General features: G+C 37.5%; 1 long non-coding RNA gene across 1 annotated transcript in view; it reads right to left on the reverse strand.

Moving 5' to 3' along the window:
• Positions 1 to 21,215, reverse strand: part of LOC113460015 (uncharacterized) — an 83,915-nt gene that overhangs the window by 34,190 nt on the left and 28,510 nt on the right. The window contains exons 2-4 of the long non-coding RNA XR_003381641.2: positions 19,622 to 19,664; positions 19,277 to 19,412; positions 16,304 to 16,462 (exon numbers count right to left, since the gene is read on the reverse strand). This is a non-coding gene — a long non-coding RNA (uncharacterized LOC113460015). The remainder of the gene's footprint in view (positions 1 to 16,303; positions 16,463 to 19,276; positions 19,413 to 19,621; positions 19,665 to 21,215) is intronic.

A 21,215-nucleotide genomic window follows, 5' to 3' on the forward strand; every position in this document is an offset into this window, starting at 1 on the left:
ATAACTACTTAGTTTGGGCTGGGGTGCGTGTGTAGGTGATAACTGGAGCCTCCAGAGCAGTGTTACCTACCGTTCCTCCCTCCGCCTCCAGGCCATAATTGCTCTCCATGCTGCCGTGGGCTGTGACACTCCACCCCACACATCTCTGTCACTTTGCTGCTCGAGGTCTGCATCCCACTCTGTGGAAGGCAGCTCAGCACCTACTGCTGATGTCTTACCTTACGGCTGCTGTTTTCCCCCTTTGATTTCCAAGTGGTACTTTGGTCAAAACTGTGCTTCTAAGTCTTTGATGGCATAAGGCAGGAAATCGTCACACTAGGAGTGTAACTCAAGCCTAAATTCTGCTTTTAACACAAAATATTGTTAGCTTCATCAAAAGAGATGTTGTTTCTACTTGCACATTAGAAACCCTTTATTTCCCTTTTGCCAAGAATTCCCTATGTTTGTTTCATCAACTGCCCTTCATAAGAGGAAAGAATAAAGCTTTTTCTTTTAGAAGCAGACTGCCCAGAAAAATCCTTCTTACTCTAAAAATGCCTGTTTTGGGCCATATTTATTTATTGGTTAGGGACTTCCAGAAAAATCCATAGGACCTGCTTTCAAACTTTTAAATTCTCGTCCTGTTGAAGATAAGGAAATATAAAATTCCAATAGAAGAATAAAGCTTTTCAGAGGAAATGCTTTAAAATATTTGAGTTAACTAGAAGCCTGTTTATCCAGGAAAAAGGCCAGTACACTTAAGTATAGCAACCTAGGTCTTCTTTTTAAGCAAGTAAGAGAATAAACATTGGCTTTAGCTCCCAGTTTAAAAATAAAAGCCCCACAACAACTGTCTCAACATTAGCTGCAGGAAGAAGTTAAATATGACATGTATTTTCTTCAAGGAAAATACTGCAGCCTTTCACCAGGATGAAATATATACAGGGACATGTGGTCATCAGTTGGAAAAAATTATATACTTTAAATACCAGCATAGTCAAACACATTGTTGTAATGCAAGTGAGTCTTTTACATGCTTTAAACATATTGGTCCAATTACCTGAGCACAACTTTCACATACATTAAATGACAAATAATCAAAAACTTTGAAAAATTAATGAAGTTAAATTCAAAATGGCCAGGGTAATTAAGTCATGGGCTAAAATGTCATCTTTGGGGCATTCAGAATATCTACTACTTGCACATATGCAAAAACACTGCAAGGGAAGAACAGATTTTAAAGTGAATTTCTATATAAACTTGGAAATATGTCCATGAAGAAAATACTACACTGACATGTGAATTGTACATTTAAATATAGGATCACTATCCTGAACAGAACATCAATCTAATAAAAGATTAATTTTTATAGGATTTTAGGGAAAAGGAAAAAAAATAATACAAAAGCACAGGCATCCTATGTGTTTTGGAATCTGTAGAGATTCAAGTCTCAGTCAAGCAGACCAGTTGTTCTTTTCATTAGTCACATGCCAACATGCATCCCTAAATTAACAAGAGAGTATATAATGCCTTCAAAATGGCCACACTTTCTTTGACTGCTGCAAGGTTATGATTTCAAGTTTCTTTACTGCATAAATGTTAACAATTTTTACTGAGACTGGTACTGCAATGCCGGTGCAGAGCTTTGGAGAATGATCTAAATCCTCCTCTGCCTTCTGAATTGTTAGCAAAGGTGCTGGCAAGCATTCCCAGTGCACACTATTTGCATTAAATTTTAAGCAGCAGAAAGAGATCCAGATCCATCTTAAGATGTTAGATCTTTAGATGCTCTGTGTTCAGCCTCCTAAACTGAACACCTTTGATACAATAGACAGTGAGGGACACATTGCAGGAGAATTTTAGGAGGATATAGAGAAGAATTATTTTTACTTATACTACTTCTAGGGATAAAATATAAGCTTTCATATTTTAAAAACCCCCACAAACTTACAAATAGCTGACATTGCATCCCTTTAGCCATGAATATCAAAACAAAACATAATAAAAAATGGGATTTCAGCATTTAAACTAATTATCCGTAGTTTTCTTGAAGCTTTCAAAAAAGACTATTGAAAATGTTAAAAACAGGACAAATGAGCTTAAAATTTTGCTTATGGAAATATGTAAATATCAGAACCTACCCAGAATAGTTTCAGTATAGAAACCAGCTGAATTTGTAGTGACATTTGGAAAATGAACAGGAAAAGTCAGCTATTTGTTTCATTTGCAAGGAAAAATGATGACGGTGTGCTGTTTGCAAAGCTGCTGTGTAAACACATGGTCATTAAAAGAACTAAACAGAGAAATACTAAACTGGTACCCTACACAGGAGAATGTCATGTAACAGCAGAGAAAACTGAACAGCCTTGTGAGCTCCCATAAAATAAAAAATATCACAAAATTAACATAAATAGACAACCACCATTGATATACAGAGATACACACCAGAAAATGTTTGACTGCTGGGAAAGCACATTTTTGAAAGAATTCATGCACAAAATTTACAGAATCAGACTGGGCAGTATAAAATTGTGGTGCAAGATTTCCTTAGCACTCTACCTGCTCAACTCAATGCCCTCGATTAACCCTATCCTGAACTGGAGGGTGCCACGTCTTTTTGGAAGGCAAAAAAGCTGGAGGCGGTACGGAAATCTATTTTAGCAGTATTTTGGATGCACAAAGAGCAATAGGCCAGAGTGGGTTACAGATGGGGCTACTGGTTACAGATGAGGAAATCACAGCTGAAATCAGAATGTATCTTCCATTCTCTCTGTCACTGAGAAGGGAAAGAGAGCAGCTGTCTTGGTCTTGATGATTTTGGTCTGGAAGACACTGTCTGGAAATTATTGGTACCCAGTAGGCAGCATTTCTGTTTCTAAAGTTTAATGGTTTTCAAAAGTGAGAGATGATCTTTCAATACAGAAGTCTTGCATAAAACACAGGTCACTCCTGTGTGACAGGTTGAGTCACAGCCCAGGGAGTAGACAGCTGGCCTGGCACCACTGAAAAGGTATGTTCCATCAGGCAATATCTGGCCTTTCCTTGGATGTGGGAAGGAGCACTAATAAGTCATCTTTTGAGGACTTTCAAATTCAAAATGAACTTTTTTGTCGTTGTCTCAGAGCAGAATGTGGTGATGAAGGCAGCATTAATTTTGGAGCTGTGTGCATGCTTCAGGTTCTACAAGATAATGTGGAAATATGGAGCCCAATCTGGACATTAATCAGTGGCAGAGATTGTGCTGGTGAGATTAAGAAGCTGGAAGGAGAAGGGTTCTACTGCTCAGGGAATACAAATATTGGCAGTGAGAGAAAACACATGTTGTGGTTCAAATCAAACAGGTGTAGGCAGGCAAAAAACCAGAGCCTTCCTGTTTTACCTGATCTTAATTGAAAGTAAAGCTCTGGTTTAAGATAATTTCATCAATTTCCCTTATTTTAAATGTCAATAGCAAAGCAGATATTAGCTCAAAACCAACCACTAACTCAATGGCAAGAAGAAGTTTTTACATTCTTTCAGGCACTGAAAAAGTGCACAACAGAATGCAAAGGAGTGGACTAAACAAAACAAAACAAAAAAAAAGAAAAAAATAAGAAAAGGAGACATAGAGAGAAAATAGCTGAGGCTAGTAATACAAATACATTATTATGAATAACAAATATTTTTGGTGACAGAAAGCAAAAGATTAGATTTCTCTCTCTTAGAATATTTATTACAGAAATTAAATCAGTTTTTATCTGTAGTTTGGGGAATATACTTGCAGAAAGGATGAGTTCACTTCTTTTGCTACCTACAAGCCTAACATACTGTCCTATTTTATTTTCCCATTAGAATATTACTTTACTTATTTTTATAGTGGTGTCAAAGAGTACTGTCTTTAAACATACAGACACACATTATATCCCTCTGTGAAATTAAAGAAATTCTGAAGTTGTTTCAATTGTCTGATCTATTATAAGGTAACATCTGGCCTGATGCACTGGCATACTAGCTAGCTTTCTCCACAGTCTGAAATTCTTGTAAATGCTTGTCCCTTAAGCAGTTTCAGACCCCATAACACACCAGAGAACTTATTGTCATTTAGAACTTAGTACTCAGAATTTTAAGGGAATATTTTATTTCCTATTTCCCCTATTTATTCTTTCCTTTAGTATGACATTTAGAAAAGGTTCCAGTGCATGAGTTTAAAAATATTTAGAAATTTCAAATCCTCCACCATGTATTTTAAGTGTTCCTGTGTGTATACTTATACAAAATTAAGAGTGACAGTATCAGAGCTTTTGAAGAGCAATTAAAGATAATGAGACAAAATTTTGGATATACACTCGTTAATGGCAAAACTCCCAGTGGAATTCCCGATGGTTCTCCCTGCAGGACATTTACAGTCTCTGTGTTTTAATCTAGTCCATTTCAACATTTACAAAAAAAAAAGAATAACTTAGTAAATTTCTAGATTCAGGAGTGGATACTAGGAGATGAGTCAAACTTGTGCAGATGAGACACAAGTCACAGTACTGAACTGAGGGAAGAAACCAGACATAATGCAAAGATAATTTTTCTAAAATTGAAATATTCAGACTAGGCACTGAAATTGAAATCTTCAGACTAGGCTCAGCTAGACCTGAGCTCTTTTTCAGACATGAAAAAGCCTTAGCAAACCCAAAGTCTTTTCAGACTCACAGCTCTGATATTAGTGCTCCTACACAGACTGAAATGTTTTACTGCCAGGCAATTGCAGTGGTAATGAGCAGTGTCTGGGAGTGGTTGCAAGGATTGACCAAAAACATGAAGCAGAATGAAATACCCACTGACATCTGTTGGATTTCCAGGCACTGATCTACGTATTCTATAAAAAGCCTACAAATTATATCAGGTCGTTCAAATATATGTGTGGCTTCTACAGCAGTTGTCCATTAACATATCACTCTGCCCACCTCAGCCTGTGGGTACCAGAGGTTGAAACACTCCTTGATCAGATGTAGTGACCTTTGTTTAGATAAAATTCTTTGCCATTAGTATGGTGCTTCTATTCTTTGGAAATGAATTGCTTCAGCAATTTGAGGACTAGAAATACCACATAGGTAATATTTAGATGTAATGGCTTATCTTTCAGCTGGAATACAAGCAGCCTAAGTCTCAAAATTTAAATAAAAAGTTTATTAAAATACAAGTAAAATAAACAGTGGATAGCTTTAATACATCAACTGACTCTCATCAATTAGATATAATTATATCCAGTTTATGATAATATATTAACATTAATATTTCATTATGAGTCAAAGAAGGTGTAAAAACTACAACACGTTTAGGACTGCACATGTATGTAGTTTAACTCTAACTGCCCCTTAGCCCTACGTTAATGTAAGAATCCAGGTTTTAGGTGACCTTACATTAAAAAAATGAAAAAAGAATATCACTTGGCAAGCATGAAACTCATTCAAAAAGGCAACTATATGAGGCAAGCTAAAATAATTTTAGCTAGAAGCAACTAATATTTTTACAGAAAAGGAGCTTAGTTTTTAGAAATAAATAAATTTAGAAAAGAAGTATTTTTCTGGTTGTTGATTAGTGGCATGCAAAAAATACAGCGAATGGTGAGCATCCTAGTCATCCATTCTAATTAAAATTTAAATTGAAAACTGAGTTCTAATGAAGAGGAGCTTAGTGCTGGTCTTGAGGGATCTCCTGTCAGTGGGCAAATGAAAAAAGTGCACAAAGGCAAAAGAGATTTCACTCAGGCATTTACTTGGTGTATGCTGCACTCTAATAGAAAAAGGGGTGCCTGCATTATTGAAAAAGAACCAATGCAGGCAGAGTTGCTCTCTGCGGTACTGTGATCCAGGGAGAAAATCTCTCTAAGTCTAGCCGAGAAGCAAAACAGCAATAAGGAAGAAGTGATCCTATAATTTTGTCCACCGTAGCAAAGTGGTTGTAGCATTGGTTCCTTTTGGATTGTTTGACAGCTCCACTCCTCCAGCTCACCAAAACTGTTGATAATAAACATAGCTGAAGGTGAGTACAGACATATCTTCCTACGCCTACATCTGCTCAGACCTGGTATCTGAAGGGTCAATGTTTGTTGAACAGATAAAAAGATCATTGAAGTGAAGCGCAAAGCAAGACCTTTGACACAATTTTAGTTAAAAAAAAAGTGGGTTTTTTTTTTAACTTCAAAAGGATGCTTTAATGTGCTGCTAAATGTAATAAAAACAAAAATCCATCACATCCTTAGGCTAATAAATTTCCCAGTGCATTGAAAAAATCCCTATACATCAAATAGGGATAACCTGCTAAATGAATGAAAATGCAGAAGTTATAGCATCTTCCAGAAACAGCTATGTATCTCTAATGGTCTAATACAACATAATGGAAAATACAGCAAGCATGTTGTACTTTTAAAGCTGGTTTCTGTGCCACATCAGAGGCAGAAATTTAAATGAATGGGTATAAACTAATTCAATGTCTATAACTTCTACTCAGGGTTGCTTGTAGCTGTGACTCCAAAAGGAATAAAACAGAAAAATGTTGGATCTATAAAAGACCAATCAGACCAGTTTATACAAAAAAATAAGTTATGCAGTATCTCCCAATATGGACACTTAATTATGCTTTGTGTAAGTGAAATAAATTACTGTCTTACAACCCAAAGCTCTCATTTGTTGCCGATCCCTCCGTACAGGGCTGTTTTTTGGTTTTTGCTGCTCCCCCCTCCCCAACAAAGTAATAAATGTGGAATTAAAGCAGTGTCTCTCTCTGGCTGTGAGCTTTCTGAAGATGGAAGTTAACTCCTGTCTTTCAAAGTGCTATGAGTAGCAGTTGCACACCCGTGCGAAAGAGAAATCGCACTGCTAATCTATTACGAACAAAATACAATGTCTCCCCACAAACCTCCCTCTGTCACTCTGCTCAGAAGGTTGCAACAACAATATTTCTCTGCTATATTTTCAGTAAGAAATGCAGAAACCATAAGAAAATCACAAGGAGAGATTTGCCATAGACGACCGGTTGTATTTGATTAAATTGTACTAAAATTGTATTTTTTTCATTTAACAGTAAAATTCAGTCAATGTTGTTTAATGTCAGTGCTGTTAATGAAGTTGTCAAGCTTGTCACTTTCATTGAATACCAACTTTGCTAAGAAACCAGTACTACAATTACCTCCAGCTCTATACGATTAAATTCATCAAAGCACACCAAGGCTCCAGATTGTGCCAGACCTTTGAAGAATTTCCCCATGGCTTTGTAGTCTCGTCCATCAGAGTAGTTCAACACAATGCATTGACAAAAGAAAAGACCTTAAAAAGATCATTTTTCTGGGTTATTTAAAATGTATAGGATTCAGCAACATTTACTGCCTGTAATTCAGCCTCCCCTGCTGTCACTCCCCAGCCCCAGAATTTCCCCTTATTTATCCAATCTGAGTCTGTAATATAAGGACGGCTCATGCAGTTCTTAACTAACTCTGTCTTTCATGGTAACATGGGAAATGCATTCATACACAATTTAAAAAATAAATCTCCAACAGCAGGAAAATAAAGTTAAAAGAGGAACAACAGCAGTTTCATGTCCACCCAATTTCTCCACTTAAATATGCTTCTCAGAATCCCTCACAAAAAACAAACTAATTTAAAGAAAAGATATAGTGGGAGATAAGATGTTCCTGGATTCCTCTCCTCCCTCTGCTGACACAAGGAACACCAACGGGGTGAGGTGACTGATATCACCAAGAGGCACTTGGACAAGACTCAGCTTCCTCCTCCATCCCCATGTCTTCCTCTCTCACCAAAACCTCTGGTATTTGGACAAGGACCAATTCCAACACAGCCTAGGAGCAGGTACCTCACTGGGCACATGCTGCATTGGACACTTCTCCTCGGCAGCCCCATGGCACACAGGCAATATAGCAACAAGGGTGTTCCCAAAAGAAAGCCATTGTTTTCACTCCATGTTCTTTATACCATCCTAGAAATGGATATGCATCATCTCCTGAAGAACAAGCATGAGAAATCACTGCCCACAGGGGTGGTTTTGTAGAAACTAAAGTACCTATGCAATCATAGACAGTCTTAAGACTCGAGAAATCTAAAAATAAGCATTTACATTCATATACATTGTGCCAGACATATACTTGTTCTGCTGCTGTAGCTGGGCTAAAGGATGCAGAGGGTGAAGAGGCAATTGCTGCATTACTGATGGGAAAGATAATTTGGCAAGGCACATTGTAGACTAAAAACAATAAAATTCTCAAATTATTAAAAAAATAATTACAAGAAAAGGGAAATTCTGAACCTACATAACAAACTCAAGACCATGGGATTTTCAGTTACTCAAAAGATCTTCCACTAGTAATCACTAGTTTTGGTTTGGTACATGGGTAACACAGATGGACACCTGATGCAGCTGCAGGTAAGTTGTTCCTCCTGGCTTTATACTTGCTGAACTTTCCTCCCTGTACTGTGCTTGTAAATAAAAGACATCTAAAACTCTCAGATTTATTCTTCAAGATAAATGTAGTAGCAAGACTTGGACAGATGGCTCACCTGTGGAGCCATCAGGCTCCAGCTCATACAGATGTGGAAAACAACAAGTGGAGTCTCACCTGCCACTCTCAGGAGCCTCAGCTCCTAAGTGTACAGTAATGTAGATGTAGATATGCAAGAGATTCAGGAACAACCCAAATGGCACACCAGTGGCCCCTCTAATCCACCAGAGGTCAATCTTTGCATGTGAGCCACTGAACTCTGTGTGAGCTGTCCTGGGCACTGAAAGGCAGAGGTGACAAAGCAAGCAAATCATCATTAGCAGGAGTTATCTGGTCAAGACACAAACATTGGGAAGAGAATAATGCATCAAATTCAGTGATTATCTTTGACATCTGCATACCAAGTTTGTGGAACAATCTTACAGTGGAATAAACAAGAGAACTGAAGTCTTCAAACATGACCAGAATTACTGCTTACATGGCATAGAGGATCAATCCAATCACTTTCTCAGAATCAGCACAGGAGGTGGTACAAAACTTTCTTAAGAAGTGGAGGTAGAGGAGAAAAGGAGAATCTGATATTTCAAATATTAAGGACATGTTTATTTGCCCTGAGATCCCAGGAGAGGACTTTTGAGAAGCTGAAGAGCTCTTAAGTAATTAGTAGAGGAAATACTTGTAGTGGGCAATCTATAAACTTCAGCAAAACAGGATGATCTGGTAGAAGATAATTTCATGACCAGAACCACTTAAATGAAAGGACTTTGTGGCACCCAAGCATTTCAGCTACATAAGTAACTAGTGGAAACTGGTTATACTGGGATACAGAATCCCATTCTCCCTCAGATGCTTTGGCAACAACTACTAAATGCAGATGGCAGAGGAACCTCCAGAAAAAAAATAATGTTTCTCTATTTGATTCTAATGACATGAGTAATTGGAAAACTTGAATGCAGAAAACATCTCAAGGGAGCATCATTACAGAGAAAAAACAGCAAAATAGATATTGATAACCTCAAAAAATTGACCAGTCAGCTCTTCAGGAACTAAGTAAAAAGCAAAAATAAAACATTGGAGGAGAAATAGCAGTGCCCCAATTTGACTATACTTAGGGCATAAATGCAAGCTATAACAAGGAGAAAATAAGAGAGAAAGAGTTCACTAAATAATAATCTTTTCACATAGCAAAAATGCTGAAAGACATACAGGAGGCAAAAATTATATTTGCTCGCAGACAGGCTTACAGAAATAGCCAAAGATGACAGACTCACAAAAGCATGAAACGAGATACAACAACGAAGTGACAGAGTACATAACTAGAAATCATTTGAGAGTATTAGTTATAATAGAAGATGAGGGAAAAAAAAGTTGGAACACAAATTAAAAAGGAAAAATCAGCAACAGGTAGTGATGAGAAGATCCAAGTTTACTGCTTTTTTGCATCTCTTTACTAGAGAAGCCAGCCACAATCTGGTACCCAACAACACCAATGGCAGCAGGATAGTATCTCAGGTTAATGCAAACAGGAGGTTAAAAACCAGTTTGTTCAGTTATTGTATTTAAATACCTGGCTGAGGCAAAGTCAGAATTATTATCCACTGTCTTTGAGGAATCAGGAGTGACTAGTGAGATATTGGAAAACTGGCAAGGGCCAACAGAAAGCTGGTATTTGTACAAGAGAAAATGAAGAATTACTAGCCCAACCTCAAAGCTCCTAAAAAGCACTGAAACAAGCAATTAAATAAAGGTCTATCCATATGCCCTGAAAAGAAAACAAGATGAACAAGTGTGGGTTGACTTGTTGGGAAAAATCACACCATAACGGTTTGACTTCTTCCTGTGACAGGAAGAGGAGATATGTAAGTTATAGTAGATGTCAAATATCAACTTTTTAATAAGGCCTTTGACACCATCTAGGAGAAAGCTAAATAAAAGTTTTCTGAGGGATTTTTTTCATTGCATTTTTGAAACTGCTGGAAAAATGTAGTTTAAATGTAGCTGCTGGTGGTTGGTTATCAAGCAGAGAACTATATCAAATATGGCTCTGCAGTGCATTACACCTGAGTCTGCTGTTCTCTGATGTTTTCATTAGCCACCTACATGACAGAACAGCGTAAAAATCAAAAAGCATATACCTCACTAATGTGAATTAAGATAGCCCTGTTGTTTTAAAAATGCTGTGATGAGAGGGCAAAAAGCATAGAGATATCCTCAAAAAATTATCATCCATTACTGGAAAATATCCAGCTAAAATGGTGTGCTGAATTTTGAAGAAACTGAACAAAACTGTATGCTATTAGAGAGCATCTTGAAAGAGAAATAAGAATGCTCTACAATAAACTATTTCATAAGACTGAAAAATACAACTAGAATCTTAAAAAAAAAAAAGACTGTTTTTCTGTTTTTAAAACAAAAGAGAACAGTGAGAGGGGTGAATGGGCTTGCTTGTGGAATTCTCATTCTTTGGTCTTAAAGACAGAAAAAAAGTACATGAGGACACATGGCTTTTTAGTCAAGCTCTGTTGAGGAAAAACAGACTAGGATGATCTTGAACTCAGTCTATCTTTTCATGTGATTCTGAGATCAGAGAAGACATGAGCTAATCTCTGACAAGACAAGGTCCTACTTTGTGATGTCAGTTTTAAAGTAGCAGTGCCATAGAAACTTTCCCAAACTTTATAGTTAACGCAGCAATTTCTAGTGCCAGGAGTCACAGAGAGTGTATCACCTCTCTCTCTCAGTTAATTCAACCATATCTGCACAGCACTCTTTTCTGCAATGGAGACATTCACCTGGCAATTAGCTCATGCCTAGAAACTTCAGTTTTTGTAATCACAAATAATATGTGTGCAAAAAAGGATCCTATCTGAAGATAGCATGGAGACTTTCATTGCCCTTGCAAATGTTCAATTCTTTTTTCAACTCTAAGGATCTGGAAGTATCTTTGCCAACTGGGTAAACTGGAGGTTTTTTGAGGTTTTTTTTTTAAGTTCATAGGTTTTCATCTTTGTCCTCTCACATACATTGTTAAGCAAAAAGGGACATAGGTGTAAAGTCCCTCTGCTGGGCAATACCCTGTGCACATGTAGCTGTCCCAGTAGTTTTCAGCCTCTTCTCATTTCAAAATTATAGGCTCATAGAGCAGCTCATGCTGGAAGGGACCTCGTAAGATCATATTGCGAACCTGAAATCTCACTCCGTCATAAAATGTGCCATAAATCTGTCATCTGAAGACCATCACTCTTGTAACTTCTTTCCAAGACAGAATAGCTTTGGCTGAAAAACAGCATGGAGCTGAAGGGAGATGGGAATCTTTCTGAATCATGGCAGAGGTGATGTTTTCAGTATTATTTTGTATCCAGTTCATTAAAAAAACAGTTTAACTAGGTTGCTTCTTAATCGACTGCTTCACATTTGCACATTAAGCAGAGGTTTAGAGTGACCTGTCCACAATGATATCCTAGTCTTTTTCCTTGGTTAACAGATAATTTTAAAACAGCAATGTGCATGAAAATTCAGATTATTCTCTCTGAAGCCCATTAGCCTGTATCCACCAGTAGTGTTTTCACTTGCCACTCTACTGCCTGGTCCTTTTATTTTGGTCTGCCTGAATTTCATGATTTTCTCCATCCAAGCATAAGGCTAGGGGCCAGTGAGGAATGGCAGAGGCACACAAATTTCCTAAGAGTGGGCTTCAAATAGCTGAAGGAAAGACCAGGACACACTGTAGAGGCATACCTGGCTTTGTTCCCCTTGTGGGTCTGACACACATGCCCACTCAGATAAAGCCACTTCCAGATACCTGCTAAATCAGTAGTTACACCAAGTGAAGGAGCTGGCCCAGCGTGTGTTCACAGCTGTTCTGAGCTTTTCATGTCCCTAAACTGCCATTTCTCTGCACTGCATTTTCCCTTTTGTTCATTTCCCTGCTTCCTTCTTTTACTGTGTGAGAACAGAGGTCTGGGTAATCCATTTGTCATTTTTTCATTCTAGGTCTCAATTATTCTTTCTAACCTGCTTTTCTTCTCTGTCAGCATTTCCTCTTGCTCCTAACCTTTTGTTTTCTTCCACCTCCTATCTGCCCAAGACTGATTTAAATAAATCTACAGGAAAGAAATGTGAATGGGACTTTTGCTTGCAAAATGAAAAGCAAGTGTTCTGCTGGCACTGCATTTCTATAGCTTATGTGCTGCAGAAAGCTACATTCACATGGTCAGAAAGTGCTCATATCTGGAGACAAGGAGGAAAGGTGACTGGAGCTTTGTGTCCCTCACAGAAGCAGCAGCCGGAACCATACCCATGCTCAAATGACTCCTTGAAAATATTTCCATCAACTGGAGTATTTAATACTGAGCATCACATGACAAGTGAAAAGGGAAACACCATATTTCAGTCTTTAAAACTTTCTAATTAAGTATCCTTCTCTGCAACGTTCTTATGACTGATTTTTATGCTTTTGAACCACCAATGTCTCTCTCAAACCTCTTCCATTGTATGTTTTGTCTCTCTCTAAAGCTTTGCTTCCCATATTGTGAACACTTCTCTGGCTTCTTAGCTTTTCCCTTAGCCTAAAATCTCTTTCATCTTGGGAGGACTGAAGGGTTGTGCCATTGTGCGTTGCTCAACAATTGGCATTCTCTGTTGTGTCAACACCGCGCTGTTGTTGAACCAGGAGTGCGGGACAGAGGAAGGATATCTGCCTGAAACTGGAGCGGCAAAGCACTGGCCACAGGCCTTCATGTTCTTTGGTAATTGCTTTTTACTCTTAATTGTCAGCCATCAATCTATGACTCTCCTTGCACTTCTCTGTGAAGCACAGTCTGAGGGCAAGAGGAAAACTACACAGACCGGTGAGGAAGCTGCTTTCCCTTGAAGCTATCACTGTCCTGAATGGATGAACAAGGACCTGTAACAGGGAATTCAGTAGGCAGCTTGGGACACTGCAGTGGTAGTTAGCCCAATAGCATTTTTTTAACCAATAGATATAAACACGCTCTTCAGGTTAAGCACACACTGATGAGTTAAAATTAGCTGGAAATTAGAAACCAGCTATGGGATGTTTTGCTATTACATATATATCTATGCTGGGACCTGTTTCTTTTTATTTGCATATATTTATGTGTTTAAGAGATATTCATAAGCAAATCCTCTCTCTTCTACATGCTTATTTTCTTAATGAAAATGTGCTGTAACTTTTTGCTCTAGAAGCACTAGACTTTTATCTGTCACATACAAGAATTTTTGATCATTTTCTTATTTCCTTGTTTCTGTACTTCCTTCTGATTTTATTTTATTATTTAAGATGATGAAAAACCATCATCAAAAGATATCTAAGTGCCATCTGAATAGATTATTGTAACAGGAAGGAAACCTACAAGTCACCTTACTATATGTTCCCAGCAAATAATAATAACTGCTTGTATGCATAATAAAACCAGATATGTAAAAAACATTATATATAGAGCAATACAGCAATGAAAAATGTCCCTCTAGGACTTACACTCTTACTGTCTCAAAGAAATTTAGATCTTCTTTTCACCACTAATTTAGCAGCACAAAAACCCAGAATCCTTGCAGTCCCACACTGCTTCTCAGAAATGCCTGTGTACACAGACTGTGTTTCTTTAATCAGTGTAAATTCACCCTGCAATTTTCTCTCCCCACTGCTACCCCCTTGAGCAACAACTTAATAAATAAATAAATAAATGAACAAATAAACAAATAAATAAATAAAATTGGCTTAGCTACTCCCTGAGTCAAGTGCAGCCAGACATCCTCTCCAGGTCTTTAGGTAGATGAGCAACCGTGCTGACTCCAGTGACTCACATACTTGTAATTATGTGCCCACAGGGAATCTACATCCTTAATTTGTTTTTTGCCTCCTGTGGTGTTTAAATCATGAGTTGTGGGTTTGGGGTTTTTTTAAACTTGCTTGTTGTTCTAGTCAGGTCTTGGCAAGTGTTCCTTTTCCCTGTTCTGGCTGGCTTTTCAGGTGCTCCAACAAAGTATAAGGTTCCCACCAGAGTTTTTAAAGAAGAAAGATTTCCAGGGTGAGTATACTATATCAATAAATGATACCCTACCTTTTAAAAATTACACTGTCAGAAAAACCCATTAGGCTTTAAAAGAGTTGAAGTAAACATTAGATTTTAATATCTACTGCTGCTTAGATTTTTCTGAACTGAAAATCCCCAGTGAGCACTTAAAACTTCATTACTACACTGAAAGGTTGTGAAAGGCTATTTAAAGGTTTTCAATTTTGCTGAAGTCTAGAGGTTATTACAGCTTGAAAGAATACAAACCCTAATATTACATGGAATGAAAGGAATCAAATTTATGTTCTCATCTCCCCTGTAGTTTAATCCAGTTCTATTGGATTCAATGGAGAAAATCAGGGCAGGTTGAAACTTTTTAGGGGGCTGATGAAAAATAATATTTGGTCATTGTAGAAAACATTTCTGTCTATTACTCACACTCTAAAGGATATTCCTCTCTCTCAGTCTCACAATCACAACTTACAGTGTTATCAGCCTCCTGCCCAGAAACCCATGGGCTGTGACCTTTGTCAGTCACACCAAAATTTCCACAATTACAAAAGAAAATTGAGGACATCTGCCTCAATTCATCTCAAACTGAGGTTATCTATAACTTGATATGCAGTCTTGCATTATAAATATTTTAAGCTCTTTTTCTCCTTCACTTAATTTGGGAGAAACTATTGGGCAACTCAAACATTATGGGCTATCATCATATTAGACATCTGTAAGAGAATCTGACCAAAGACTGCAGCAAAAATTAGAACAAAGAAGAACTTTTATACTGGGCATTCCATCAGATTCCTGGTTTGGTCATTCCCACAGTGTGAAATAAAGAAGCACATGTCCTGGTGTGCAGCTGTGGCTGTGTGAAGACCTGCTCATCTCCAGCCTGCTGGGACTGGAGAGATCAGCTGTCCATTTCTTTATATTTTGGCATTCTAGATAACCCAGGGTCTCATAACTGAAAAAGAGAGGTCCCCAGCTACAGATATTTAATGCCAATTTGTGTTCTTTTAGCATAAAACAGTAAAAAGAACTTAAAGTTCTGCTTAGCACAACCCATATCTAAATGCCTTTATGCTGGCATTTCTACCTTGAACCCAAATATTTTCATTATTTTAAAACTTACTGAGTGCTAATTGCTTAAATGCTTATACATAACTATAGTTATATTGACCTATATGCTAGAAGGTAAAAATCCCCCAACTAAATAGCACTATGCATTTAAAGAATGCTCTTACTAGAAACTTGGTCCCTATAATAGGGAATAAAATTACTAGACAGTCTTTAAATGGCTGAAGGACACCATCCTCTTTGACATAGCAGCCATGACACAGTTGAGAAGGGGAGAAAAAAAGAAATCTTGGTTACTTTTCTGCCTTCATTTGCCTTCTGCTTTGGGACACAGCAGGAAGATCAGCCCACAAGGTCTGTGTGTGATATGCTGGTTACCTCCCCCCTGGAAAGACTGCTGTTGTGAATATATGGCATCTATTCAGACTCTCTGCTGCTGCTCCTCCACCAAACTCTCAGTAACACCAGTCCAGAAGCTGAGTACTCCCACCAACAGCACTAGCCTGAAGAGAGCTTAATTTACAGCACTGTTCCTCAGTGAAATGTTCAATTCAGGTACTAGATGTTATGACAGCCATAACCCAAGGCAATCTGTGCCTTTGGCTTCTTCTCCCAACCCTTTGCACCACCTGTTAGCTCTTTGACTCCTTCAGAAGTCCCACAATTCCCACAATTCACACGAGTCAGCGCATGGGCCACCAAGGAAGCATAAAGTGATTCAGGGACTTACAGAGCAAACAAGCTGGAAGGGATCTCCTGAGGTATTCTGGTGTAGCTTCCCGCTCAGAGGGAGCCCATTGAAGGAAGGAGGCCCAAGATCTCTTCAGCTTGAGTTTTGGATATCTGATACGGTGATAGGACTGTCTCTGCAGGCCTTGGGAACTTCCATCTGTAAGGTCAGAGAAAATCATACTTTTCCAGCAATTATTTCCTGTCTTGAAACCCAGAAGGTATAAGAAAAGGCTTATTATTATGAGATATTATCTCATCAACTGCGCCCAATGAGCTATAGTGGTTTTAAGATGCAAATTACTCTTCAAATTCAAATCTTAATATCATTCACTTGGGAGAATCACAGTTTATACTTCATGTGTGGACAGAAACTTATGCTGCCACTGGCTGTTACAAGAATCACTTATTCAACACTGCATTTCAAAATATTCGTCAACATTTCAGAATTAATGCATCTTCTACATTATCATAATATGTCTTTAATTTTTTATTAAGTAAGTAAGATTTCTACCCTTTTGTTGATAGGAGAATTAATCTTCATAATTTTGCCATGTAATAAGTGCCAGAGCACAGAACCTGTGCTTTCCATTACATTTGTTTAGAGACAAGATATAAAAAGGCATTAATTTCTTAAATATTGGCATGTGCGCTGTTTTCACCATTCCTGTAAAGGTCAGTGAATGTGCTGTCAGTGGAGTAGAAGAAAATAAGTGCTCCTTTGCCCAGGAAGGCAGGTGTTATTTGAATCATTCTTGTTAGGCAATATTCATCTTCCCTTGAATTTATTACTTGTGTCAGCATCAGCGACAATAAATCAAGCACAAGTTGCTTGTCCGCATGGACATTTCTCTCGTCTCATATGGTGGGAAGCTAATGAGGAGGAGGAAATGACACTGTGTGGGTGATGCAGGTAGGCATGCTCCCGTGGGGAGGGTATGAGCACATTGTTTGTCCCAGCTCCCTCCTACTCCAGGGATAGAGGGGCCAAATATGAGTTGCTTTAGTGCCATGGATTTCTCTAACCAGAAACTTCCCAGCTGTGGAGTCTGGGTGAAGTTAGTACAAATAAAGATTTTGAGAGATTCTAACTTATAAACAGCACCTTGGATTCACCGTGGAATAGAAATTTTATTTTAGCATGTATGAAAGGCACATCCTATAATCCCACACAAGGATCACATTACCTTTCAGTCCTCAAAGGTACCCAGGTCTTTAGGGAAGCTACAGCTTTGCACAGTTAGATCTGAGTCTAACCCAGTGCCGTGCTGCTGTCAGTGGCTGCTAACCAGCAGCAAGTGTTCTTTTAGCCTGGCACTGTTTCAGGTCTTTGTTCTTTTCTTAGAGCACCAAGTGAACACATATCAAGTTATGAGGTCAATGATCTCTGAGAGGTTTTCTGGGGAGGAGATGTTTATTTGGTTTTGTTTATTTGGTTTTAGTTTCATTTTAGGTTACTTTTGCTTTATTTTTATGCCTACAGCAGATTTACTTTCTTTTAAAAAAAAGTAAAAGCAAGCAATGTCTCTGCTGACACCCTGTTATAATTTGCAAGTAAGGAACTTCATGTTTTATGCTTATATCTCCTGATTAAACTGAATTCACAGATACACAGTTTCGGGCTATTTTCCCTGTCACTTATGGTATTTTCAGAATACGGTCCCAAAATACACAGTTCTGAATTAACAGGGGCTGAATGTTTAATGAATGCAAAAATATGTCCCAGCTTTAACCATGGGCTGTAGCAGATACCTCTATAGCTTCCTCAGAGAGAAGTGGTACAACTTATAACACTTTAAATATTTCTTCAATGAATTTTAAAATGGCATACTAACACGCACACACAGAGAAATGCAAATGCAGTCAGCATTACTGGGCTAACTTTATAACACAAAAACCCACCAACATTAACTACATAAATATCCTTTCTCTGTAAGAAACAGCAGTTTCTTAAACCCATCCAAATGCTTTAGAGCAGGAGATGTTTCTCTCATCAGTGGTAAAACAGTACTTTAAGTGCAGAGAGAGGTCCAAGACTGCATCCAGGATGAGGCTTGGGCTCCACACTTGGTCTGGAGCAGACATTTTATTAACTCAGGATACAGATTCCCTGTGTTATGCTGTCACACAGGTTCCAGGGTGGCACTTACAGGGGCACGGCTTCAAGGAGTTAAACATATAATGATGACATACTGAAGTTTCTAATGCTAATGTTTACATGGAATTTAGTTATTAATGAGGTCTTTCATTTGCAGTCACTAATTTTTTTTTTCATCTTACTTTCACAGTCTGCAGTACTTTCAAAGACACCGTCAGCTCATTATGAATAATCATAGAGTGTTCATGAAAGAAGAGTACACTGAAAATGACAAAATCTCCAAGTTATTAATGTGCAAATATTCAAAGTAAAATGAAAATTATTTATAAAAAACACACTGAAATGTTGTAATGTCATTTGTACAATTTCAGAGTGAAAAAAATAGAGAAAGAGGATGCAATCTTACTTTCTATCTTTTTCTAATATTTGCTATGCCCAGGATTAATTTCAAGGAAAATGTATACCTTCTTTTTAGACAGCTGCTACTTTGAGACTTAAAAAAAATATTTAGAGAAGATAATTTGTTTAAAAGACTAAGAATATAAACACTGCATAATTAGATGTTAATGATATTGTAAATCTGTTTCTTAAGACACAGATTTATCTGCTGATTTTAGAACTAATCATTAGATTTACATTAAAATAAGATCTACTCTCTCAATTTCTGTTCTAATGTTCAAAGGTGTCCTTTTTCTCTGTAAACATATTGATACAGAATCATTGCATTAACCTGTTTTATAAGTTTCTGTCTTTCAGGTATTAAAATAATACAGACAGCATGTGAATGCGATAATATCAAATTTCACAAAATCGAGGGGCGTTCCTTTGCACATGATGAACATTTGACCTACAGAGGACTTGGTAAATAAAAGGTACCTTGGAGGCAAAGGGTAGGTGTCAGCCTGCAGCTGCTGGAGGCAGGCAGGAGCCTTATTAAAGCACACAGGGTTGCACCAAATGAAACAAGGATCTGGCCAGGGCTTGTCACGGTTGGAGTAATGCAAGTTGCAGCCTTGAGAGAGAAAAAAAAAGAAAATATTTGAAGCCCACAGAAATAAAGAGTTTGCTGAATTTTACTGTCATGAAGGTTTTTGGTGGCACTTGTTGGCTTATCTTGCAGTCAGATTTAGTATTTGACAGCATCACTTGACATGCCCAGGCAAAAGGCTCAGGTTGCCAGGTTTTTTTACTTCCCAAACACAGTAAGTGTGCCCACCTTACCTTGATGCAGATCTCCACCTTTCCATCGTGCTTCTTAGTGAGACTAAAGGAAAAAAGAGAGATTAAGGGTTGTAATTTGGAAATAATTTTAGACACTATAGGATTATGGAGACCTTTGAAATACGTTCTGAGTTTCATGTAACAAGCAATGAATAACTTAAATTAGTGTTGCTTGAGAACATTTCAAGACCAATTTTTCTGCAAATTAATTTCTTTTGCATTTTTAACTGGTTTTGGCTGGCAGTAAATTTATTCAGAGTCTGTAATCTTCTATCAGTTTTTGTGCCAACCTAAAATGTTCCTTTACACTTCAATGGAGTCCCCAAGTATGCTTCCAGCCTATTGAAAGAACAGATTCAAGGTACTGCTGGTCCTAAACATCATGTTTCAGTGTCTGAAAAGCAAAGACATAATTGAAATAGGTCAATGTCAACCTCAAGTATTCTATTTTTCTCATTATATGCATTGAGGATAACATATTCTCACAGAATCATTAAGCTCTATACTCTATTGATAGTTTTTTCTTGTCTCAGCAGAGATTGTTTCGAAAATATGGAAATTCCCTAAATAGCAACATATCTTTCATCTGAAAGTATGAAATAATTTAGAAAACAAAATCCTGATTGTGCAGACCAGTTGCATAAAAATATTGTTTCCAGCTGTAATTTTTATTTGTTGTTTATGGCAATTTAAAATGGGCTTTTGCCACAAATCCTAGGTGGAATCTATCAATCTTTCTGTCATAAAGTAAAACAATGCTTCGCTCCTTTTGTGTGACCCTGGTGCTATAATATTTTTCTAATTAATATCACCATAAATTCATATTTCTTCTACTTCCTCCTCCACATCCCACTCCTAATTTTCTCTCAGAATAAGAAGGCTACTGTTTCTGTCTACTACCAACATAAATCAATTCCTAGCAAATAGCCTAGTGTGATATCTATTAACTTGTCATCAGGGATAAAATTTATTTAAAAGTTAAGAAGTGTTTTGCAATATAAAATTCTACCCAGTGCTGTAGTGAATAGCATACACTTCCTTAATAAAGAACTTTTTCAGGCACCACTTCCAGAAATGTAATCTCCTGATCCTGGAATGCTGAATGAAATTCACAAACCATGAACGTCTTTAGTGATTAGTGTCTCAAGAGTAACAGTCACTTTTCTGGACAGGTTGCCTTTCATTCTATCAAACAGATTTTCCATTGTTTTGCTCTCCCTTCCTTTTTTTTCTTGTTTTCTCAAACAAGCAAATAGATCACATCATTTGGATGGGGGTCTAAGAAAAATAAAAAGCATGTGAATAGTGCAAAAAGTTTTCTGATAAAAATCACGGCATGAAACTTGGCTAATTGCATTTTCTTTTCTCTAGGCTTAACAGTAATTTGATTTTTGTTGTACAAATATGAATGCATTTGTTAATCAACCCTGGCATGTCCAAAACTGTGTAAGAAATCTTCTCATAGTTTCTAAGTTAATTTGAAAAACTCCTTTTTGGAGGAAATATCTTACTTCAGAGGTGTGTAGAATAAAATAAGGTAAAATATGCATGATATCATTTGATTTTGAAGTCAGATCACTTGTATTTTTCTGTT

The sequence above is a fragment of the Zonotrichia albicollis genome, chromosome 4 (assembly GCF_047830755.1).
Source record: "Zonotrichia albicollis isolate bZonAlb1 chromosome 4, bZonAlb1.hap1, whole genome shotgun sequence".
Lineage (NCBI taxonomy): Eukaryota > Metazoa > Chordata > Aves > Passeriformes > Passerellidae > Zonotrichia > Zonotrichia albicollis.